The sequence below is a fragment of the Dromaius novaehollandiae genome, unplaced genomic scaffold (assembly GCF_036370855.1).
Source record: "Dromaius novaehollandiae isolate bDroNov1 unplaced genomic scaffold, bDroNov1.hap1 HAP1_SCAFFOLD_84, whole genome shotgun sequence".
NCBI lineage: Eukaryota > Metazoa > Chordata > Aves > Casuariiformes > Dromaiidae > Dromaius > Dromaius novaehollandiae.
The window spans coordinates 183,754-208,967 of record NW_026991408.1 but is presented as its reverse complement, the minus strand read 5'-3'; the positions used below and the strand labels follow the sequence as shown (position 1 = coordinate 208,967).

Here is a 25,214-nt window from a genome sequence, read left to right as displayed (position 1 = left end):
GGCACGCAGCAGCGCTTGGACAGGACGAAGAGCAGGAGCTGTGCGCAGGAGGCCCGACTCCACAGGTCAAGAGCGGACAGCTAAACCTCTGGTCGCGCCGTTCCGCAGGGAAGCACCACCACCCGAGGCGTGCAGTTGTCGTCCGTGCCACGCTGCCGGCAACCTTTCGCCTCACGCACGCAGGACGCGGCCGTACGACAGCACAGCCCTACAGCCTGTCAAACAGCATCGCCCCCAAGGCACGCAGACGCTGCACGCAACAACACAACAGCCTGCCCTGTCATGTAGCATTACTTATGTGTTCAGATATGCATCCTTCTCACATTTCTACTCCAGCAAGTGGTTGCTAGCAGAGCAGAGCTAGGACAAGCACACCACCTGCTAGAGATGTTTCCCCAGCACAGCACGGCGAAGGGCTTGTTAACATCGCTCAGTTTCTGCGCACGGCTCAAGCAAAAGGAAAGAACACATGTACGGCATTTTCCCCCTTTGTTCAAACCGACCGAATGCCTGATTTACCCCGAGAGAGAACAGAAACAGGTTTGCCAGGACACCCCGAGAAAGAGAGGAGAGCTCTTCCCTGGACGAGCCCTCTGCCAGGATGGGCTCAAACAGGAGCATTTTTCCAACCCCACGTGGAATGCAGTGACTCCACATAAGGGGAACCCCAATTCCAGTCCTCCCCGGGGCTGCAACGCAGCTGGATATCTCACAAAATCCATTGCAGGCCAGGCAGAACTGAGCACAGCGCAAACCAGCTCCTCACGCCCAGAGCAGAGTCCCAGTTAAGGTCTTTGGTCCTCACGGAATGAGCCGGCAGCAGCAGTGACAGAGTACAAGGACCCCCAAAAAGCAGTCTCCAAAACGTAAAAGCAAAGTGGGAAGGGCCAAACAGACTGGAGGTGATGTCCAGGACATGCCCAAAAGAAGAAGGAGCGTTGACAACAAATCCCTGGCCCAATCTGCAGCCAGCAACTCTTCACGGATCAGACTGCGCTCGGCAGCGGAGGGCTGAATCCCCTGCACCGCTGCCGGGCGCTGCGGGCAGAGCAGTGGACACGAAAGCACGGCTCTACGTGGGAAACGCCACCCGACCCGCGAGAGCGATCCGCGGCCGATGCCCTTTTCCCGGAGAAGTTCTTGTCCCCTCTGTCTAGGAAGGCACCGAGGCTGCTCCTCCACCCGCGAGAGCAGCCGCCCCGGGAGCTGCAGGCGGACGGCAGAAGCCAAGGAGCCAGCGCAGGGCTTTCCCGCTCTCCCGCTCTCCCGCGGCGCTCGCTGTGCGCCCCGAGGCCCGGAGCGCGGCCCCAGCAGCCCGGGCGCCCCGCCAGTGACAGCCGCGAGCCCGGCGCGGAACAATGGGGCGCCGGGGCCCGGCACTCACCTCGCTCGGCGGCGGCGCGGCTCAGGGCAGCCCGGCCCGGCCCCCCGTGGCGGCGCGGCGCGGCTCAGCGGCGGCCGGCGGCGCGGGGCCGGCCATGCAGGCCGGGCTCATGGCGCGGCCGGCCGGGCCCCCGCCGCTCCGCTCCGCCGCGGGCTGCCGCGCCTGGCGCTTTCGGCGGCGGCGGCGGCGGCTCCAGCCCGCGCCCGCCGCGGCGAGCCCCAACTTCCCCGGCGGGCCGAAGCGGCGGGCCGCGGCCCCGCGGTGCGGGCGGCTGGGGCGCGGGCGGGGACGCCGTGGCGAGGGGCAAGGCTCTGCGCGCCGAGTGCTCCTTTCTCCGCCGGAGCCTGAATAATCATTTGGAGAAACAGGATCATTCACTTTCCTCCGTGCGAGGAGCCAAGCGCTGCCCTGTCAAAATAAGAGCCCCGCTCGCTCCGCCGCTGATTAACTGCTTCCCAATCTCGGCGCTCCGCCGGCCTCCCAGCGGCCTGCCGCGCACCAGCACCCGCTCCCGGCCCCGCCACGGCCACGGCCCGGGACTGCCCCCCGCACGGCCCCGCTCCACCGAGGTCCCCGCCGCCTCGCGGGCACCGCTGCGCCCTCCCCCGCGGGAAGCAACCGCGCCGCGGGGCCCCAGCGGGCGCGGGAGGCGGGCCGGCCCGCGGGGGAAGCCTCCGGCCTCCGCCGCCACCGCGAGCGAGGGAGCAGTGGCATTTTGCGAGGGGCGCGGACAAAATGGCCTCATTTCCACAGGCAGCCGGCGACGGGGAAGCTTCCACCCCGACCGCGCGCTGCGTGGCGAGGCGGACGGCACAACCAAAACGAGGGGCTCCGGGAGAGGGCTCGGCGTAGCGCGTCCCTGCCACAGGCTCGGCAGCTCGCCGCACGCAACAGCTACTGCGCGCACAGCCGAGGGGAAGCCGCGGAAACGGAGAGGAGCGTTACACACGAAATCAGGACCTCTTCACTTCAAACCACGCTTGCGGGGCTTGAGGAGAGCATGCCCAGGAAGGGCCGGGCACCGCCAGGCGCCGTGAAGCTACTGGCACAGCCAGGCCGGCCCTCCCACCGGCTGCACCTGGCTTCCAGGTAACCGGCTAAGAGGAAAGAGGCAACTGCCCGCTACGAGGGTGAACGGAGATTTCCGGCTTGGAGACGCAGTGATTGAACAACCAGGTAGGTCAGCAGCTGCCAGCAGAATCCAAATCCTGGCTGCGGTCAGTTGGGGAAAGCAGCACCTGACACCTGATGCTCAGTTTCAGGTTGTATGTGACCTCCTGAGCGCAGATACCCGTCTCCCCGGGAGTGACTATCCAAACGCGTCTGGCTACACTGCCAGGAATACCACACGTCCGGTTATCCCACACAGACGCCACACAGGTGGGTCTCAGCACCGCCTGTACGCTTCTGCGCCTCCGGCGAACGCACGCACGCCCCAGACTTCCCCACAGCAGCACCAGCGCTTCCGTTACTGGGCATCCCTCTCTGCATAACCAGGGCTCCATTTATCAGCGGAAACACTGGCCTGCTCTGATCCATCGGCACACTTCCGACTGCCCTAGTCCTTGCAAACAAAACTCTGCAAGCCGCAGAAACGGCTGGGCTGACACACCGCGTATCCCGCTCTTGAACCTTACCTTACCGCGGGGTTCACACCTGCGCCCCCCTCTGCTGCGCTTCCCACAGCCTACGCACCAGACATACAAGTACGTACGCGGCTGGCCCGACGCCTGGCACCGGTTGTACGGTACCACCTTCGCCAACAAGTTTTCCACACCCTGCAGAAACTAACGTCAAGTACCCCAACACGGAGCCGGCCTTACTCCCCGGCTCTGTTACGAACGCCCTCAGGCGTTCATACCGTACCCGCTTTTCCAGGGCCCGAATGGTGTCTTCACTCACCCTCCTAATCAGAACAGAAACGATCCCGAAGGGCTTTCGAGCCGGGACGGTTTCAGCACGGGAGAGTTTCACCACTCTCCTCCCCCGAGCAAGTCTCTGCAGCCAACTGCACTTGGGGGACAGGGGCGCGCGAAGCAGCGGAGGCCCAGAGAAAGGAAGGGGAGCGAGAGGACTGCAGCTAGCTGGCTGCACACGCAGGTGGAAATAACGTCTGTTTCAAATACACGATTTGCTTCCGCTGGGTGGCAAGAATACAGCCCTCCGAGCAGCGTATGGCACAGACCTCAGGAGCGGCAGCCCAACTGGGAGCCTGCTGCTGCTGCAGGCGTGATGAATACAGCTGAGAAAGGACACAGCTGGCTCACTGGCTGCCTGTGCTCTTCGCAACACCCTCCCACCCCCGTTTGGAAGCAGAAGGGAGCTGTACAAACGCACACACATTAGGCTATTAAGGCAGTCCACCCGCTTCTGGATGATGCCAGCAGCATCCTAACCAGGATGTGTCACCTTCCTGTCTGCAATGCACTAACTGTTCAGGGGTGGGCTGGGAAGGGAACAGAGGGCTGGAGGCAGGGACCACTTGGCAGCATCTTAAAGCATTGCAGAGCTAAAGGGGATCCAGGGACAAGCAATCCATCTCAGCTGATGGGAAGCAGCAGCCTTAATTGGAAATGAAAATACACCTTTCCTCCTGCTCTGCGTGCATGTACATCGGTGGCCAGGACCAGAGAAAGACCCTCGGTTATTAACCCTCCCCCGGCTAGGAGTGAGCAATGACACAGCAAGAAAGTAAACGTGGCCCCATGAAAACACACGGCGGAGTCAGGCCCGGGCTCGCAGCTGCGGCACCAAGACCTCAGAGCCGTTCAGGCACCTTAATCTAGACAGCTGCTAGTCCAGATCAAAACGTGTTAACAGACCTCTGGAAAATGTCTGGGAGCTACAGAAAGCAGCGCCGCTCTCCGAGGAGCAGGCCTCGCTCCTTCCTTTAGCACGCTGCAGAGCCAGCAGTGCTGAGAGCGGCGCGATAAGGAAGTGCCCTGTCCTCGCACAGTCACCGCGGGGGCAGAAGCCGGGCGCACTGGCTGCGGGGCTGGGAGGGAGCGAGCCGAGGGAGAGCGCCCAGAAGGGCCGAGCAGCAGGGCCCGGCAGCCGGGACACCGGGCAGCACCTGAGAAGCAAAGAGAAGCCGCTTTCGCCGGTGCAACGTGCGGCTTCCGGGCAGAGGGCGAGCGGCGGCGCTGGGCAGGCGGGCGGGGGGCCGGGCGCCGCAGCACAAGCCGCCCCGGGCTGCCCAGGCCCCGGCGCGCGGAGCGGCCGGCGGCGGCGCGGGCCGGCGCGTGCGGCGGCGCCCCCTAGCGAGGCGCGGCGGCCGCCGGGGCAGGGCCGAGCACCCGGCCCGCCCGCCCCGGGAGCGGCCCCGCAGCCGGCCGGCACCCCGCTGGCTCCGGGCGGCCGGGGCGCGCTGGGGCTCCGCGTAGCGGAGCACATGAGGGGTGGGGAGCGAGCGTGCCGGGGGAGAGGCGCAGGGCTCGCGGGCACTCCTCCTGCGCCCCGCAACGGGAGCGCCGCCGCCCTGCTCCCCGCCAGGAGAGGCGGCGAGCGACGCACGTGGCGGATCGGATTCGCCGAGGCCGACTGTTCCTTCGGTTGTGTTTGCGTCCTGGGTACGCAGCGAGCTGGGGCAGCGTGAATAAATACAAGCAGCGTGAGAGCCAAGCGCACAACTTAGCAAAGCAAACTTCAGCTACTGCAGCCAAGAGACACCCGAGGGAGGGAAGAGACAAGCACACTCATTGCTCCCAAACCCAAACAGAAAGGATCAGAAATGCTCCTTTGAAGGTGTGTAGGATCAGAAATGCTCCTTTGAAGGTGTTTTCCCCGAGGCAGCGAGTGGCTTCGCCCGTCCACAGAAACAGCTGGGGAAACCAGCCGAGGGCTGGAGCAGGCAAAGGGGACAATTTGCCAACGCTCCTCCCCTCACCCCGAGTGTCCCTCGGCACCTGGCCCCGAGGGAATCGCCCGCTCCACAGAAGGGACCTCTCTGCAAAAACCAGAAGCAAGCGCAGCGGAGCTAAGCCTGAGCACACGGTGCCAGGCAGCAGCAGGCCCGGACTGCCTAGCCATTCACCCCTGCCCAGGATTCAGACGCGAGCGCTAGCGGGATCAGCAACCCAAACAAGGGGCTCAGCAAACTCAGTGACAAAAACATCAATGGCAGGAAACTTCCATCTGCTTGTACCAGCCACCCAGCCATGTTCTGACATACCTCTCCCAGGGACCAGCGAGGCCACACAGCTTCCCGCACACCTAATAAGCAAGCAGCGACTTAGCTCAGGCTTTCACCCTCCTCAACAGCAGCACAGGGCTCACGTCCCCGCACGCGGCACGTGAAGGCACGGGGTACATGACAGTGCCCCGATAGCACTGCCTGTCGCAACGGCAGCTAGCATGCTCCACGCCAGCAGGCAGGGGCAGCCCCTGCCCTCGGCCGTGTCTGACCCAGAGGGGACGTACGGAGCCACCTGCTCTCCAGGCCCTCTGGCCACTTCTCCCTCTCCCTCCTTCCTTCCCCTCGGCCTCCCAGGCTGCCTACATCACAGCCCCTCGTGTCTCTCCCAGACTGCACACATGAAAGCGGCAGAGTGAGACTGGGAAAGGTCAGCAGGAGGACCAGCCGCTGCCGGCTCAGCGCTGAGCCTCTGTCTTTAATTAACATCTGCCGGGCTAGCCGCCCTCCCTACACTTGACTCTGACTCCCAGTCTCCCCTTCCCTCCTCTATCATTACGCCCACACTAGGAGAGACAGGGAGGGGAGGAGATGGGGGAAGCAGAGTCCTTGGAGCTCCTCAAAGCCTCCCCATGCCAACAACAACAACAAAACACCAGCAGCTCATTCCAGGAGCTGCCTGGTACCTCAGCGTCTCAGCGAGCCCACGGCCGAGCAGCCCGGGCTGGCTGCGACCTGCCCCTCCCTTGCACAGGGCTTTCCTGCCTAGGGCCACGGAGATTTTTCCCTACGTATTTCTTCCTAGCAAATCAATGCTAATGAGAAGTGCTCGACAGCTCTGGAGACAAGGGCCTGCCCCCTCATTACCAGGCCAGAATACGGGCAGGTCATTTCCAACAATATGCCAATTCTTTTCTCCCCAAGGTAGATTCCTCCAGCAGCACGAGTTCGGTCTCCTTGGCTCTTGCAGACCACGACCCCCTGCTCACAACAGCGCAAGCGCAACAAGCAAAACTTACAGACAGGAACTCAAAGCCTGCCTCCAAAACTAGTCTCCCCAGGGCCAAGGAACAAGAGGCAGCCGCCTGTGACCACGGGAAGAACTAGGACCAGCAACTGATGCATTTTACTTTGCTAAGACAGGCCTCACGCTTTGCCAGGATCACAGTACGCGAGTTCCCCCCAGAGCCTCTGCACTACAGTTAGTAATGGAAATGACCCTGCGGACAAGCTGGCGCCGTTCCAGAGCTATGCCCTGAGGAACAAAAGGGTTAATTGTCCTGGAACCGACTAATCTGGACTCATCACATGATGCTGCTCGATTGTGAGCTATAAAGCCTGGGAAGTTTTTGTTGTTTTGTTTTGTTTCAAAGCATGATGCACTACTGCAATTTCTATTTTACTCTGCACCCTTTTCTGAAGGAACACTGGGAGCTAAGCCGTGCGGTTCCTTGGAGAGCGCTACCCTTCATGCCACAAAAGCAGATATATTCAGCCCTCAAGTCTTCAGATTACTTTTTTCTTCATTTGGTAAAAGCAGGAGATAGAGCCTGGCCACGAAGTTCAGATGCAGATTTGGAACCTCCTCAACATCCGCACTGTTGAGATGACAGTTTGGTTCAGGTTAGTCCATGCAAACACACGTGTGTTTTGCTAAAAAGCCCTGGTGATGTTCTGTTGAGTAACCTGGGCGAAGAGCTCGGGCTGGGCAAGCTGGAAAGCAGTGGCCAGGAGAAAAGGGAACGAAAGGCGGGATACAGAGGATACCAGGCGACAGGGCCAGAACCATCTGCCTGGCCCTTTTATGCTCTTGCTGATAAGGACACATGGAGTAAATGAAATCCAGCTCCCAAGCAACTTTAATGCCCTGGGATTTGTCCGTTCCTATCATCTCTCCAGAACGCCAGCCCCAAGCTCAATCCTTTGCAAGACCCCTGTGGGCAAGGCCCTCATTACAGTTATGAATATGATTAATTAGGTCCAATTAACTATACTGGAGTTAATGATGTGACTCACAGTTAGTTGGAGCTGTCTCTCTGTGAAGAGTTTCCCTAGTGGCTCGCTCCAGTCCCAGACCGTCCCCTGGCAGAGACCCTGGAGACGGAAGAGTCCCGACGAAGTGGGATGAAGGGGACAAGTCTGGGGCTGTGCAATGCCCGTTTCAGCAACAACCTTCTACGCTTTGCTGATCCACATATCTGAGCACAGGGGTGTAGGGAAGAGACTGCCCGAGCCCCATGGCGATGGGCAGGTTGGCACGGGCGGCCAGTCGGCCCCTTTGCCTGAAGCGAAGGCGTCTACCGCAGGGTACAGCGCGAGGAGCGTGTGGCAGCTGCAGTGCCAAGTCCACAGAGCTGGCGCATGCAGACTCAGACCCATCGCATGTTTCCCAGGAAAGGCAGAGGTCCAGAGAGCAGACGGAAGAGGCTACATTACTGCTGCGGAGGCAGTCTCCGGCCTAAGAACATCTCGTCAGCTCTCCCGAGGTGCTACCCTCAGGCCTCCCTGCCAGCCTGTCTTTACACAAACTCCTGGCACCGGCGCTCTCTTTCCCCTCAGACACTGGCATAGGTTCATATCCCGCAGCCCTACCAGTTCCTGCCATGCCTCCATCTCTGTCAGGCTGCATTGTGAGCTCTCAGTCTCGCTTCTGTTTTCATGGTGCCACAAGCTGCTGCTCAGGGAAAGGGGAAAAAAGCCAACCAACCCATCAGAGGCCCCCGGTCCCTGCCCAGCCCCGCAGCCTCGGGGCCAGCCAGGGAAGAATGGGCTCCCTCATTACACGCTCATTAGAGTTGAAGCAGGGAAGCAGCCAGCAGCAGGCAGCTGTGAGCAGCCTCGGCTACCTCTCCCACCTCTGCAGCTGCCCGGGGAGCGTGTGCCATTGGCCAGATGGGTCTGGAGAGAATCAGGAGGGTCCAGCTTGGCTTCTATACTCCTTTCAAAGGAGAATCTCAGCCTGCTTCATACATGCCAATTTATTAACCATCACATCTCCAACAGGCCAAGGCCACGGACCCGCTACAGCCAAAAGGATCCGGGAAACAGAGACCCACCTGAAGCCAGGCAGTCAGTCAGCCACAGAGTCAGAGTGGAACGGAGAAGTTCCAGTCTCCTGCTCGGCATCCTCACGCCAGAGCTGGGCCCTGTTCTGGCTGACCAGGTGGGTCCTGGGCCCCCTCCATACCCTGCAGGATCTTCATATGCTGCAGTTCTAAAGGCAAAACGTAGCTTGTGCTGCAGTAGTAGAGAAGAATTTAATCCAGCTAAGCAGTCCTCTTCCCAAAAGAAAATACACTACTGCAGCCCCAGTGCAGCTGACACACCATCTTCTTGGGAAGACTTAGACTCCTGACACTGTTCCTGTATTCCAGGAATACAAAGACACAGAGGCTCAGGATCCTGGATGTCTTGCTATCACCACAATATTAACACCTGTACGGTTCCAGGCATGACACAGTTCCACAAACCTTCTCCCCTTACTGTTACTCCCATGTGAACGACCATGCCAGCTTAATCCTCCCATGATCTCAGACGCTCACTGCAGCCCAGGGGAAGTTATTTCAGGTCCACTGTGTTGTCTGCAAACTCCTGATGCTGCTGCGATTCTGGCACAGGAAACAAGCTTAACTCCTACCAGAACAGCCTGGCCTCGGACGGCCTCTGCGACATGCTTTAGCTGCATAAAGGACACCCACAGCAACACAGGCCGGTGCCAAGTGCTAGGAGACAGGTAGTTTGGAAGTTAAACTATCAGCTGCCTTGTGTGATTCCGCCAGCAGACGAGTCAGGACATACAGTAAGTGGTTCCTAATCTGTTTGGGCCCAGGGCTGGGCTGCTGACTGCATGCAGCCCTGCACAGACGTTTGCTTTGCTGTCTCTGGTCTCCATACATTGCTGCTGTCCAGTAGCTTCTGGTCAGTGGCTGGATGTGCAAACGAAGTAAAGCCCCGGGGTTACTAGCACTGCGGGCAGGAGGGAGCCTGTGCTCCTGCCACGCGAGAGGGAAGGCTCCCACCCTCTCATCTCAGGTGGAGACGTGAAAGCTGGAGCCCATGTGGCAGCCTGCAAGGCTGGGGCAGCCACCAGCAGGAGAGACCTTGGAGTTTGCTGTCAGCTCAGCAAACCTCAGCAAGGGCTGTGGGGAGCAAGGGGTTAAACCATTTAGCAAGGCCACCAGCGTGATAAATGCAGCAATCAGCAGAGACAGCACCTCCCACTGCCACCCAGGGCCTGGGCTGGCTGGGAAGCTGGGAAGGTGGCAGGGAAAGGGGTGGGTGGGGAGGACTCTTATCCTGATATGGCTCCTTCCTTCCAAGTGAGGGTTTGGAAAAACTGAGCAGGCAGGGTTGGCTCTGAAATCACAGCGCCTCAGTGACACAAAGCCAGCCAGATCCCCCCTCCGAAATACAGGGGAGGCAGGCGTCTGGGTGGGCTGGGGCGCGCACCTCGCTTGCCTCACCTCATCGGGACACCCCCGCTGCAGCGGGCGCCACGGGGCACAAGGTGAGCCTGGCAGGGGACAGGCAGACAGAGGGACCCCAAGGGGGTCGAGGGAGGAATGCGGCGCTCCCCCCGCAGGAGCGAGATTTCCGTGTGACATTCCTGGCTGGCTGCGCAGGCACAAGCAGGCCCCGCGCAGGCTGCAGGGGATTTCAGGTCTGTACAAACAGAGAGGCGGCTCCCGGTGCTGGCTGGCTGGCTGCGATCGCATTCCTGAGCTCCCCCTCCGCACCAGCGCCCGCAGCCCTGCCGGCTGCAGGTGGCCTGCCCCTCCAGAGCCCCGCGCCAGCACGCAGACCTGCCGAGGCACCCGCGCACACGCCGTACGCAGCACGCCCTCACTGAGGGGATGCCCACGCCGCACGGCCACGCAGACGCACACTGCATGCGTGCACGTTTTTGTGCGTGCACACCAATAATGGCTATAAGCGACGGCGCCAGAGCAGACAGGCTTTCTGCATGCACGCAGAGGTACACACGCCACGGACAGAAGGTGTAACACACGGCGCAAGGGTGTCACCCTCAAACTACACCGCACGCAGAGCACCAGGGGTCTGTTGTGCACTGTTACCAGGGAATGACAAAATACTCAATAAGATGCAAGAAAGGTTTTGTTGTCCGCGTTACTACAGCCTTGTAGTGGGGCAGAACTAGGAATGGAGTAATCGCTCCCTTTGATTTTTTTTTCTTAATTATTGTTTTTCAACACTCCCAGTCTCCTCTTCTCCAGAGGAATCCTAGAAGCTTGGTCATTGCAGACACTTGAGTCTTTATGTCAGCAAGTTCCAGAGTCAAGATCAGGGCAGCTTTGCGTGAGGTCACAAGCCTGACACAAATTCAATTTTACTCAATATCTCTATTAGTATTTGGGGTCACTCAAAATTACTGCTCTGTAAATGGGGTCATAACAGACACAGTTAGCAAGTTGCTGCTTTGCGCCTTCTGCTAGCATGACAAGGACTTGTGCTGCTGATAGCTTGGACCAGCCTGGGCTTACTACCCCCGTTCCCACACAGACACACGGCCTCTGTTCCCAAGACAGTCATGTGCACCTTAGTATGTGCCACGCTTTAACCACACAAATTGCTAGCTGAGGGAAAAATGTCCCCCACAACATCTCACGGGCAGATCTGTGAACCAAGCAAGGAGCTTTGCAGAGAAGCAGACACAGCCAGACTCAGCTGTACCGGTGCACGGTTACAAGCTGTGCAGAGAGGTCCAGCTGTCCTGCACGTACCAGAGAGGGGGACTATCTGAGCACAGCCACAAGCTCTAATGGAGTGTTCAAGCTCTACTCCTAGTTCCGCTCCTTTGGCTTTCACTCAACCCTTGCTCCTCCACGCCCCGTCTCCTGAAACAGGCATACACATACACAGACCTGATGCTACTTTCCTGCCAGAGGTGCTGAGCACCGCCGCTGACTGCCCCCAAGACTCTTGGGAACTGAGACTAGGAAAAGGTCCCCTGTGCTGGGACCACCCCATCTCCGCCCAACTGCTCGGCGCTCGCTTTTCTGTTCATCTTCCTCACGCTCCAGACTTCCCTACCGGCTTTCAAGCTCTTCAACAAATATGCCCTTTGCATCTGCCCTTACAGGCAGCGGTGCACAACCAAACCCCAGACTGCCTTTTCCAAAGCGCACAGCAAGGTAAGGGAAGTGCTAGGGGCGGGCTGTGTCTCCACACCTCTCAGCACTCCTCCCTCTCTCCACACTGCCAGAGAAGAGCTTGCAGAGCCAGTCACTCTTTAGTACGGGAAGTTTTTTTCTCTATTTTGTTTTGTCTGGGGGGAGGAGAAGGACATCCATAGCCCAGATGCAGGAATGAGGGAAAAAACAGTCCCTTCTTCCACAAAGTCCCTCAGGGACAGGTTCCCAGCTTTCCAGAGAAGAGCAGATTGCTTACGGAGAGAGCAAAAGGGCAAGAGACCTTTACACCCGTTCTCCAAAAACCCAGACTTCATGTCCAGAAGGTGCTGTAGTGGTACAGTGTTTGGTGGCATCACACTTTCCAATGTCCATATTATTAGGTATTCATACAGTATTACCTGACACCAGCAGTACACTGCTACACAGGAACGGCCTCGCAGGGCCAGCTTCTCCAGTCTTGGGCACACTCACGCATCCCTCTGTCGTGCCAGCAGAAACACAAGAGGAAAGACAGAAAGTCTGCTTTCTTTATAAGCAGTCTGCCCTGCGTGCACAAGGCTGCCCAGACAACCCCGCACCACTCTGACTCTCCCGGGCCTGCCGAGCTGGCCTGGAAAGTGCTGGCTTGCACAGGAGGTTTCTGGCATTTCCTGCTCCTAGTCGGAGCAGGGCTGCCCTGGAGCAGCTCCTCACGCAGCAGCGGGGAGTTCTGGCTGCATGGCCAGCTCAAGGAAACCGGGCAGCAGATTTCCAAGCTCGCTAAGACCTTCCCAAGCCTCACCCCAACTCTTCGGGGCGAGACCGGCTGAGGACGGCAGGCTTCTGCCAGGGCGCCGCCGCTAGCGAGCCGCTTACGAGTGGCTGCCCGCAGAAGTGCGGATCGCAGGGGTCGCCGCCAGCCGCGGCCCGAGCCGGACTCGCGCGGGTGCTGGGCGCCCAGCGGCCGAGCAGCGGGGACGGCAGCGCGGCGAGCGGCGCAGGGCCGCCGGCAGCCCCCGCCCGGGGCCGGCGCCTCGGAGCGGCGCGGCGGGGAGGGGAGCGGAGCGGCGCGGCGCCGCCCGGGCGGGCGCAGCGGCGCCACCTGGCGGCCGCGCGGGGCCTCGCAGCGGCGCTCCCCGGGGCGGCGGGCGGGCGGAGGCCGCGCTGCAGGGCGGGCCGGGGCCGGGGCCGGGGCCGGCGGAGCCCTCTCGGCCGCGGGAGGCGGGGAGGCGGGGCAAGCCCTGCCGGCCGAGCCTGCTCTGCCTCCTGGGAAGGAGAGGGAACGGCGGGCGGCACTCCTGGGACGGGGACCCCACGAGCAGGCCCGGGCAGCACCCAACCCCAGACAGCCCGCTTGGGAACCGCCCGGATGGCTGCAGGGCTCTCCAAGGGTTCACCTGAAGGGTCAGACTGCCAGGAGTGCCTCTGCAGTCAGGCTGGCACCTTCAGGGAACAGGATCCCGGTCATCTGCCGCGAAAGGAGCGGTGAGAGCACGCTGCTTCTGCTCTGCAGAGATTGCCAGCACAGTCACAGACAGACACAGATCCTTTCTCCTCGTCGGCAGGAGCCACATCCCTGCTCTGGCAAACTTCTGCTCTTCACAGCAGGCCAGGCAGCAAGGGGAGAAGCAGGCAGCATCTTCACCCCAGAGCAAGACAGTGGTCTCGAAGCCACTCCTGCAAAAGCCAGGGGCGAGACGCGTTCTGGGGCCAGCCGGAGCTGCCACAAGACCGGCCCGCAGCTCCCCCGCATAGAGGCAGCCTGCGCAGCACCAAGAATCGACAAGGGCATCCGAGCACAGGACACTCCACCCGGCAGGACCGCACAGCTTCCAGCACCAGGGCAGCCACTCAGGCTGAGCACGGACGGGAGGCAGAGGTGGTCTGCTCCCCCGCACCGTGGGCTACTCAGGAATGCGGATACCACTTTTCTGAGTGCTGGTGGAGAGAGTACGAGGAAGAGCTCCCTAAAATAATTTACCACCTGGAAATAATGCTTTTTGGCTAGAAGGCAAATGCAGACTACCCTACTGCATCCTGCTCACCGAGACTCCGTTGGGATTCAAGGGCTTGCAGCATTACGACTCAGGCTCAGGCAGCCTGTGGGATGCCGTATAACCCAGGCCTTTTCTCAAAATCCAGAGGCTCTGATCCTAGCAGGGCAGGTGTCCTGCCCTCTTATTCCATCTGGGGAAAAAGTTGGGTTGCTTTCATCAGCCAGATTTTCCCTGTGTGCATCTGATGCTGAGGTGCAGCACCACAGCTGGAAAAAGAAAAGCTAGAAAACACGTAGCCTTATTGTATTTACCCTATTTTCTCTCTCAGATGATGCGAGGGAGATGCAGCTATCTCTGGAGCTGTGCATGACAGAGTAACAGCATGGGCACAGCAGAAAGGGATGTTTTAATTAAGAGGAGAAGGAGAAACTGTGGCTCTAATGAAAAACGCCAAACAGAGCTTTAACATCCAGACGCAGAAGTGACGAAACAGATTTCCACAGCATGCCATACACCCTTGTTCCTGCACTGAACACGAAGCGCTAAACAAACACTCCATTCCAGAGAGCAGCAGTGGCTTACAGCCGGTACTTGAACCATTAAATCGTACCCTCCTGCACAGACGATCCTTCTTTAATATCTGTGTAATAGGTACCTTACAGCAGTTTACAGCTGCCCTTTGTATGGTGTGAACACTACGAACAGAGCATCAAAGTCCTCTCCCAGACAGGGCAAGGCAGGTGTTCGTGGGAGCGCCACGTGTCCGGCCGAAAAGGCTGGCCGATCCGGTACAGCAAACGCAGGCGCTGACCTGCCCCAGGTACGACGTCAGGCAGAGGTGAAGGTGCTTCGCCAGGACGAAGGCGAAGACTGGGACCGTTATTAGGTGGGAAGAGACGGGAGGCGCTGCCGAAGCCCTGTTGGCTGCCTAGCGGTGTGACTAGACGGGGGAAGAAGGGACCAAGAGCAGAGGCCAGAGCGGCGAGGCTGAAGCAGCTTAGTTGCTAGCCCCACTACATGCAGAACAGACGACGACAGAAAGAGCGACCACCTTAAAAAGGGGCTCGGGGAACCTCTCCCCTCCGTGTCACTGCCCCTTCCTCCTTCAAACGCCAGTCTCAGTTTAAGCAAATACGGTGTACTTGAAAACAGCAGTGACGAAGGCACCTCACACAGTTACTTAAGGAACACAGCCAACAAGTGGCGATTCATTAAGACATAATAGCAGTTGCTTGCAGCTTTCTGCGCATACTCTTAACCCACCAGGCCAAAGCACAGTCTCCTTGGACAGAGCGAAAGGCAGCACCAAGGGTTACAGTGCAAGAGCCTGGAGCAGGACCTATTCCCTTACTTCCTCTCAACCACACGGCTGTCATGGCACCAACCTGACACCTTTGCAAAAACAGGTGAGGAAGTGCTTCAGATACAACGAAGAACACAGTATGCACCATCCTGACGCTGGATCCCAGGACACCCCACAAAGCACGAGACACCTCTGGATGAGCAGACAGATCTGTGGACGGCAGGTGTCCAGAACACCCTTTCATATCTGCAGGATGCAGAAAAGACCAAGGGAAAGGCCCAACAAGCGGAACTACTTCCTCTGACCTCTAAAGGCCTCGCCATATTTCCTAATTCCTCCTTATAAAAGCAATAGTAGATGGAGAGTGCCCTTGCGCCTAGGGCAGGAGACCCAGTGGCCTTCCCCAACTTCTCCAGCCGCCTTCATCCCAGTTTTCGGCATCCTTGCAAACTTCCCCATCCTCGGACAGCCACAGCTCCATGTCCAAGCAGGGAAATGGGAAAAGGATGAGGTGAAAGGCAAAAAGGAGTCTCCAGAAGCAAATGAAATGCAACTGTGAACATAGTTCCCATGGTAACAGCAGGATCCAAAGGAAGAAAAGGGAATGTAAATCGGATTATCAAGGGGACAAACAGGGAGGGACGAGCCACCTGCGCCCACCAGTCAGACCAAGCCACTGAAACAACCGCTCACCTGTGCTGTACACCTGAGAGGTATCCAATCCCCTCTCCCTCCTAAGCAGCGCCTGCCCAGGGCGCCCTGCGTGCCACCACTCACCGCACTCCACAGCTATCTAGCGACGATGAAGTCCCCGCAACACAGCAGGATTCACGCGGGGAGTCTAGCGTGTCCCCCCGTTCCCCCTCCCTCCACTCCTAGCCCAGAAACTTTGCCACAAAATCAATAGCCTTTCCTCTGACTAAAGTGGTCTCCCTACAATTGATGCAATATATTATTTTCACTGCCTGACATCTTAACCATAAATGAGGAGGAGGCTCAAAAATGTCCTGACCATAAAACTCCAAGAGAAGTAACTCACAAGGCCCAAGACTTAGACTCTTTCCCCGCACCGGGGGAAAGAAAATACACCTCCATGACACGAGCAAGGACTCGCACTTTGCAGAACAAATGCGGTGAAAGCAAGCAAGCTTTCAACAACGCCAAGAGAGGCACAGCAACTCACACGAGATGGATCAAACCAGTACATCCAAGAACAGGGGAGCCTGTGCTCCAGGTCCCGCCCTCCAGCAGGGCTCGCAGGTTTGGTAACCGCCTTCCCAGACTGAGAAAGGACTACACAATCCCTGCTTCCCTCTACAACTGGTTCTCCCTTCGCCACTTAGACGGCTTGTTGCACTCTGTTTCTGTTGGTGCTTCTTTGCCTGGAAAGGGTTAAGCCTCAAAAGCACCTCCTGGGGTTTTGCTACTTCTTTTCTGCTCTTTCTGTTTTATTTCCTCAAAGACACAGAGATCAGCTGCCTGAATCTGGTTTGACCTCACAGCAGAGCCTACAGCTGCCCTCGCTGCAGCACACTGTCTGCGTGCGTGTGGGGGACACAGGGGGCAGGGGAGGGGACAGACATGTAGATTGGCTGTGCTGGAGCCCGTTCGGAGATGGGCATGAATATTTCATGACAGGGAGATGGATGCTTCAGCAGCACCACGCGGACATGGATTTGTGCTGCGCTGTCAGGGACACAAAAGGACAGCGCCTTCCCGTTCAGAACAGACCCCAAATCAGCACGGAGCACACCACAACACGAGCCCTCTCTGAATAAAGCAACCTCGTCTGTCCACATTTGCTCTGCAGCTCCTGCCCTATGAGCAGCCACAAGTAGTCTGAGCAGCTCCTGCAGAAATCTCCCATCATTTTCCTGGCAGCAACGTCCTGGCAGGGAAAGCTGCGTGCTGGCCTAGTTTGGGGAACGGCAGGAGGGACGGCCCTATCAGTCCCTAGGATGTCCCGGGTAGCACGGAGCCCTGTCTGTGCAGTGCACTAGCCCCAAAATACAACGTGTAACCAGAGACAAAGGTCATCCATAACTGGAGCTCAAGTTTCTCCAGAAATAAAGAGAAAAGGAAGCAGCTTTTCTCCTCTTGCCACATTAGCGATAGCTAGCCAATTTGCCATCATCGTCCATGGCAGCCAAGGGCCAAATGCTTTGAATTTGACATTAAATTGGAAGCCAGATCAGCTCCGTCCGGGCTAGACGGCACTAAAATCTTCCCGGGCTTGTTCTAAAGTAGTAGAAACACACAAAATCCAATTGGAACCAGAAAACTGATCTCTAGGGGGGCTGGACTGCATTTGGCACAGAACCCCTCGATTCAGGCACTCAACACCACCGCTCACTTCAGAAGGAGAGCTGGCTTTGAGATCTCTATTTTGACCTTTCTCAACCTGTAGAGCCAGTCCTGTCTAAGAGTCTCTGAAAGCCTGACATGAAAGCAGCAAGGAGCACTTGTGTCTCCAGAGGGTGCAGGGAAGGCAGAAAGAAAATGGACTGAACAGCACAACAGACACAGGACTGCCTACAGCAGGGCTAAGATTGGCTCTGAAGCTCTCTTCTTCATCCCTCCAGAAGGGTAGGATAGAGGAAGGATTTGCTGATTGCACCGTGAGTAGTACATGGGCACATACACATAGAAGCATCTTCCAATGTGCAAGCATAGTGGTATTCCCTTGGGAACAGCTGTCCATCCCACATCTTTCCCACAGCAGCAGGCAGAGCCCCTGCTCTCATGGAGCGTACAACCACACAAACCAGGCCCTCTCCGTCAAGACCCTCAGCACCTGGTCTGTGTAACAAACAGAAAACCCGCCAGAAAAGCAGGAGAAGCTGGGCAAGCACCCTAGGGCCAGCCTGATGCGATCACCAGGTATTTCTGGGGCTGGCAGAGTGCCCCGTCCACTCTGACCATATGTCCCCGGTTCTAGTCAGCAGCTATACCTACAAAAGGGAGCATAAGCCTGCAGAAAGCAAGGAGGAAACTGCGAGAGACTTGCTCTTTCTGCTCAACCACCAGAAGAGAACACCAGAGGAAGCCAGGAAAGCAGTAAGCGCAGCCCTCAGAAACAGAGCGCTTTAACTGTGAACCAAAGCAAAGGTATTCTGCACTTTCCGTACCGTGCCTACATTGCTATGGTGACCTCCCAGCAGCTGTTGTGCTCCTCAGTCAGAGGCAGCTGTGTTGGCCTCAGGGTTGTCTACGTAATTTGCCCAGGTTGCAAAATGCTCCAAGACTATGGAGGTAACTGGTCAACAGAAGTAAAAAGTTGCCCAGTGCCTGCTGAAGTTCTGCAGGGAACAAAGTGCCTGCTAAACCAGGCTAGACAGTTTGGCAGAGAAATGACAATACCTCACAGCAACAGAGCAAAACAATCTGGAACCATGCGGCTGACATAGGAGAGAGAGTATTTTGCTCCCAATAGCACTACCTAGCAGCAGAATGACGGGGGTAGATTATCAAAGTATATTTCTACCAGCAATCCCGTGTGGAAGCTCATTCAAGTCCCTAAAGTCTCATCATTTGGCAACAATGCCAGCAGGAGGAATGAGCAAGATTTCAGCAAAGGGAGCCCATGGAGGATGACAGTTCTGGAAGTTAATTGAGGCAAAGCTGCTTCGCATTTTTTGGATGTGAATTTGAGTGGGAGGTGTTTGTTACTGCCAATACATTTCTCCCCATACGCAGCTCTTCCACATGAGGTTGGACTGTTAAGCGTTGACAGTGCATCTGCTAAGATTGGCTCTAGAAACCAAATGTTCTTGAAAGTAAAGAGAGAAACACACTGTGCTCGCCTTTCCTCTTCCCAACATTCCAGCTCCCAGCACCATGAGAAAAGCCACGCGGAGCAGTCCACCCGCACACAGACGGCCTGAGAGCGGCGGTGTTTAAAGCGCTCCCCTTCGCGAAAGGTGAAGCACACCGAGGAACAGCAAGTTTCCCAAGCGTGACAAGGCTCAGCTGAAGGGCAGCGCTACAGTGACAGTCTTGTCTCCACAGACAATAGGAGGCTTCGGGGGAAGCTCCCAGATCTTCCGAGGGACAAGGGCGCTTCCCAGTGTTTCAAATTCCTCTCTTTTTGTTCTGTTTTTACAACTGCATTTCCTTCCCACCTCCCATGGCAGCTACTTAGGGCTTACAGCAAACCGTCTGAGCCTACTCCTTCAGAATGATCCTGCACTCGGGGCAGGACAGATTCGTCCTCAGACTACGCAGCAGACAGCGGGATCATCACAGACTACAGGCGCTAGAAGAGGATGTTCCTGCAAACCGTGGAAGACGATGTTCCTCCAAGGTCAGGAAATCTTTCCTTCAGAAGAAGAAAAATAGAAAGGCCAGTGCAGCCTCCTCACTTGACTCCCTTTAATTAGTAACCATCTGGTTTTGCAAAGAGCTGTCAACCAATGTAGAGCATTTGGCAAGATTCCTCAGCTGCTACTCTCCTAACTTCACTTCTTAGAAATGCTCTAAGCCCGAGATGCCAAAAGGAAATTAAAAGAAAAGCAAAAGAGAAAGCGCATAATGAAAAGGAAGAGCAAAGATGCAGTACAATCTAGTGGACAAGGCATGACATTATTGAGCTCTCCTTCCAGATCAGAGAGCTCCTGGAGCAATCCACTACCCTCTGGAAAACAGGAAATAACATTCATCCCCACACGGGTAGGCTAGTGAATATTTGTACTGATGAAAATCATCATCCCATCAGTTCTGTAGCTGAAGTGGAGTGAACGCACCACTGGCAAATTCCCCTGTGAGCACCGCCTGCCCGCGGCTAGCCCTGCAGAGCCACGAGTTTGCCAGAGGTCACAAGGCAAGTACCTTCGGTCTTGGTCAGGCCACGGAAAGGAGCCCACGCAGGTGCTACCAACACTGCTGGCCACTCCATAGCGAGGAAACCTCTCACCGAACCAGCTGCGCAGGAGGAACCGTAATGCCTCCAGCACCATATTTCAAACAAGCCACTACAAATGCCTTGACATTTTCCGGAAGTCAGGCTGTCAGATTCCGTGTCCTGGCCAAATTCCAGCTCAGGTAAACTTCCCTCCTTCACTTCAATTTCTTCTTCATCCAGCGTCCCAAACCACTGTGCAACGGCTCTATGTGCCAGCAGTCACAGCGTTCCACTCCACTACAGCGTCCACCCACCAGGCATAGACAAGGACAGTCTTACAAACGAAGCCTGTCACGCTCTCTGGATGGGAGCTGTAACGCTCCTGCTCAAATCTTGCATTGGTCTGCTCTATTCTGTCTCATGCTGCACCCTCCTCTCAGAGGGTATGGAAACACTGTTAACCCCAGTGACACTGGTAGTGCTGGTCCAACAGGGATTAACATCAGCCTATCCCCACCTTTCCTCCTCCAGTCATAGCGGGACTGTGAGCCCTCGAATAGAAGACTGCTGTTTCTGTTTGCACTGAGAAACCTGCAGGTGCAAAGGGAGCATTTTACGTAGCTTTCAGACAGAGCACGGAGCCACGCTACTCGGCCTGTTCTGTAAACTCTCAGCCTGCTCTGCTCTCCACGTCGCAGAAGTTCAAGTTATCAGGCATGCTCTGCCAGTACAAGCCCTTTCATTCCTTTCAGCGAATCAGCCACACTGGTAGTAAAGCTCAGTGACAGGAGCTGGGCTGCAGTACTTTTGTGAGCACTGCTTGCCTCATTAACATGCAGCACATGGCTCAAGCAGCTTTTAGATTACCCCTTCCTGACTCTGGGACCTCATGCATCAGTCAGAGGCTTGCACGTTTGCTTCCCCTGGTCCCCACAAGCCCCCAGCACATGGCAGACTCAGTTTTGAATGGTTCCTCTGATTTCCACACACACACACACACACACACACACACACACTTCTCACTTTTGCTAAGAAGCACAGAGTCATCCTCTACTTCCTTGAATAGCATCACGCTCACACGGGCCTCCATCCTCTTTTCTCATGGGCACATTCAGATTTTGCAATACCCTCTTGTGAGCAGGTACAGACTCCCCTACATTCACACGCCCTCTGCTCCTTCTCACACTGGTTCCCATAAGGTGCTGCTTCCCATGCAGCACGGATACCAGCCGGCTCCTTCTCCCTTCTCCAAACAAAGACTGCAGGATAGAGGCACAGCTACAGGAGTTGAGGATCTCAAGTGTTAAATACACATAGACTGGAATAGGCAGGGGCTGGGGAGAGGTGATGCACGTGCCCTTCACCAACGGAAAGAATCAGCTCTCACGCCTCTTGTTCCACACGCTGTACCCTGGTTCCAACTGCACTTCTCTCAATGAGCCCCCCCCAAAAATAGCCCTGCCAGCTGCCCAGTACAGACGGAGCAGAGAGCGTTTCCCACCACATTTCCACAGGTCTGTCCTAGGCAGGAAGGGAGCCTGATCCAAACTTATTAGATTCTTCCATTCTACCTGCCCCGGACATTCATCAGCCTGTCGGAGTAGCAGAGCCTGTAACCACATTGTCTCCTGACCTCTGAGAAATTCCTTATCCAAGCGTCTGAAGCCACTGGGGGCCTGCACCTGGTTAGCAATCTCACACGTTTCCAAAAGGGGAGATGAGCAGGTTCCAGGTGCCCTGATCTGCACTGAGCTTCAGCATCTCCTTACCTGCCTTCAAAAGAGCTGCACCAGACCTGTGCTTGGCGAGGATCCCCATCACCGAGAGGGGCAGCAGGAGCTCAGAAAGTTCTCGGGTTTAGTTCTTTTCAAGAGGATATAAGCATGCTGGTCTGACACTCTCAGCAATGAGAATGCCCATGCGTGCAGCAGGGAGGTGCAGAGAGAGCACTGCACAGTGGCAGGTGAGAGGCGACAGAGAGGCAGACAACTCCATGCAGACAGCTAGTTCAGTCTCTTCACCCCTATCATATCCAGGCAGGCAAGACAGCAGGGCAGGGGGGCTGCAAGGGGTTCAGACAAGGACACCTTGCACCAGGAGCTCGACAAAAATCCAGGAGACCCATTCCACACATGGGTCATCATGCCTGGAGCATCTTCCTGTTACTGCTGACAAAACCACTTTATACTAAAGAACCTAAAGCAAAAGATTGTGGATCCTGTTCTTCTCTTCTGTTTCCCAGTCTCACCTGGGGAAAACAGAGCTTTTCCTTTACACTGTACCCTCCACTTCAAACCACAGGAACCTCTGCACAACACTCCCATCTTCCATGCTTTCTTCTCCTCCAAAATCACTCTTCCTAACCTATTAGCACTATGCAAAGTGCCCAATTCCCAACACCGATGAGACTTCAGGCAGAAATCCATCTATTCCTCCGCCCTCCAGCTCTTAATCAACATGTGGGCTTTAATTACATTTCCTGTTTTCATGACAAAATATGTCTCCCCTCCACCTGCCCCTCCCCGAGATCATTACAAGAGCTCTAATAATAACAGTCCACCTACCCTGGCAGCAGGGAGGGGGACAGCTGATCCACCTTCCCAAGCTGACCCACCCCTCCTAGCCCCCAGTTACTGCTTCCTCCGAGCCGCATGTCCTGGCGCCGCGCCAGGGAGGGCAGCGAAAGCACTGCTAACGCGCTGGCACGACATCTTGCCAGGACTGGATGGTGCCCGCAGGCTTTGGCCGCAGTGCAAGGGATTACAATTCAGGGATGGACACAAAAACAAAGAACATTCATCAGAGGACTATTTCAGAATCTCTTACTTTTCAAAATGTAAGGACTGGCCCCTTCCCTGCTGAAGAAGCCCCATCCCCAAACGCTGTTCACACAAGGTGCTGCAAACACTTTTAGGAAGCTTAGTATTACCATGCACCTGATTCATAGACCTGTATGGTAAAAACGTTGGAAGACTTTCTACCAAACCTCCAGGTCCTCACAGATCCAGCCACTAGAAAAGCAATCACCTTAGTAAATCAGGAAGTGTCCCTTTCTCAGGAGAAGGTAAAAACTGAGAAATTCTTCAGTATCCAGCCAGACGAGAGTGGGCAAGAAGCTGCTTATTCAAGCCTGGAGCTTGGTGCGGTCACACTTCCAGGAAGGCTGGTGAACAAGAAAGCTCAGGCAGTTTGTCTAAAGGGAAGCCAGACTGGTAGCTGCACCACTCTTCTCACAGCTCCAGTAATCTCAGCCAGGTGCAGTCTACCAACACGGGGACACACTGAGTTTTGCACAACATCCCTCTTAGATTTGCAAGCTCAAAACCAGGATCAGCTCTCAGGCTGATTATTTTATCCAGCCTACCAAAATTCAGAGGTGAGCAGCTGAGTCTGTCCGATCACAGAGGTCCAGGAAAGGAGCTCTTCATCAGCTGTTACTTTGCATCTCAGACCCTCACTGCTCCATAACGAATAAATCTCTAGCCCTCCTGGCTGCAACGCAATATGAACCGAATATCAAGTTACGTAATGTTTGCCTTAGTCTGCAGGCAGACGGAAAACAGCGAGCTGCCCACCAATTCCATTGTTGAGAAAATCTTACAAGAGGCAACAAAAACGTAGAGATTTGCATAATCTATTCTGAACAGCATTTTGTAGCGGGATCTGACCTGGTAGACACTTGGTTTCTAGTGGGACGCAGCGTAAAGGCACACTGATCCCTGTGCAAAGGCTAGAAGCACACGTCTGGCCTGGGCTTGGGCCATCCCTAAAAGCAGGCAGCGGGAGGAATTAAGTTATTAAGAGTTAGCACCACTTCAGAGAGCACATATAACATGAGGCTCTTGGGACAGAGACAGCGACATAAAGGCAGTATTCAGGGTGATCACAACAAGAACAAAATATAGGAAGGACTAGAAGCATGGCACAGAGGCCACAGGACAAGGACCACACCAGTCAAAAATACAGCTAAGCACATCATGCATAACTCAGCCAGAAAGACGACCAAAGGACTGCAAGCATGTGCCATGAGTGCCATGAGCACAGACAGCATCTCTGCTGCCTGCTTAAACCCGTCTTTCTCCTCACACTAAAATGACGTGAGAAAACCAAGTGATCGCCTGAGCAACAGACTGTCAATAAATGCTGCAGAAAGGAGACAGTGTCCCTTTAAATGTTACTAAAGTGTTGTCAATGGATCTGCCATGGTAGAAGAGTTAATCCCCCCCCCCTCGCCCCCCCAAGCCCCTCTCAGCCACTGTGATGGGATAATTAGATGCGAGGGCTCAGCACAGATGATGCTCCAGTTGCTTAGCAACTAATGGTTTCCATGGAAATGGCAAAGCACAGCCTTCGGAGCAGTAAGTGAGCAGTGCAGCAGGGCAGGGAAAGATGCCTTAAACTCCTGCACTGATCCTCTCCTCCAGAATCACTCAGAGGCCTTGAGGTATTAGGGGAATGAGAAGGGGGTGCCTTAAAGACACAACATCCCTGTTTCGAGTTGCAGGAGGAAGAGAAGGTCTTTTCTTCAGATGAAACTTGAAACAACGGGGTCCCCATGATCTCAGTGACTCTTCACCAGCAAGAGCAGCTAGGCTGCATCACACTGAATTACGTCCTGTGTGAAGGCTTGTGCCCGGATATGTGGGTCATACTGCTATAAGAAGGCGAATGTGATTCTAGCCCCAGTTCTTGCCTCCAGGGAAGGAGAGGCAAATACACACATTAACGTGTTTAGATTTCCAGTGCTGTCCAGCATGGAGCCATGTAACAGGCATCTGGTGTAGCACTGAACCAACAGACAGGAGGAGATTTCCTCCTGATTCTGCAGCTCTACAGCACACAGGATGGTGTCACCGGCTATAAAACATGGTCAGTCTCACGAGAAAAACAGAGACCAGATTTATTAACCTTGTTAATAAACCTTCCTTATTGTTGCTCTCTGCACTGAGCATCCCACTGTTTCCAAGCACTGCAACTATGACCAGGATCTCCCAAATAAACATTGCACACACTGGCAGTGCAGCTGCACTGCTGCAAGCTGTGATCTTGTCATGTCAAAAGCTGAGCAGAGAGAAGCTCTGTCTGCGCTTTGACAAGAGCTCTCTGGGACATCGCATAAGGTGGGGTTGTTGATTCAAGTAGGAGGTGGTCCTCCCCGAGCTAACGTCCCGGTATGGTGCAGAGGGCACCACGTGACGGAACCAAAGATCTTATAGCATGTGGCCAGACCCCTACATCAGCATCATCCTGTGCAACAAACGCGCTCACCCGATGTGGGAGGGCCTGCACCACTGTCTGCTCGCAAGTGACACTCTTATGCATAAAGCTTTCCAAATGTCTCAAGCTCTGACGCCACAGAAGGCAGCATATAAACCTGCATCACGACGACAGGCCCCGCTCCTCCGCCCTCACCTCCATCCAGCCTTT

General features: G+C 56.1%; 1 protein-coding gene and 1 long non-coding RNA gene across 4 annotated transcripts in view; one reads left to right on the top strand and one right to left on the bottom strand.

Annotated features, from left to right (window-relative positions):
- Positions 1-25,214, bottom strand: part of LOC112991644 (BCL9 like) — a 100,147-nt gene that overhangs the window by 59,177 nt on the left and 15,756 nt on the right. Inside the window, exon 1 of one of the 3 annotated variants that reach the window (XM_064504153.1) lies at positions 1,385-1,882. The exons of the other annotated variants lie outside the window; for them this stretch is intronic. The gene's annotated coding sequence lies outside the window, so the exon portion shown is untranslated. Of the gene's footprint in view, positions 1-1,384; positions 1,883-25,214 lie in introns of those variants that run through there. 3 annotated transcript variants of the gene reach the window in all.
- LOC135326271 (uncharacterized) lies at positions 1,833-4,193 on the top strand. The gene is made up of 2 exons (XR_010386798.1): positions 1,833-2,560; positions 2,641-4,193. It is a non-coding gene; the product is annotated as an uncharacterized LOC135326271 (long non-coding RNA).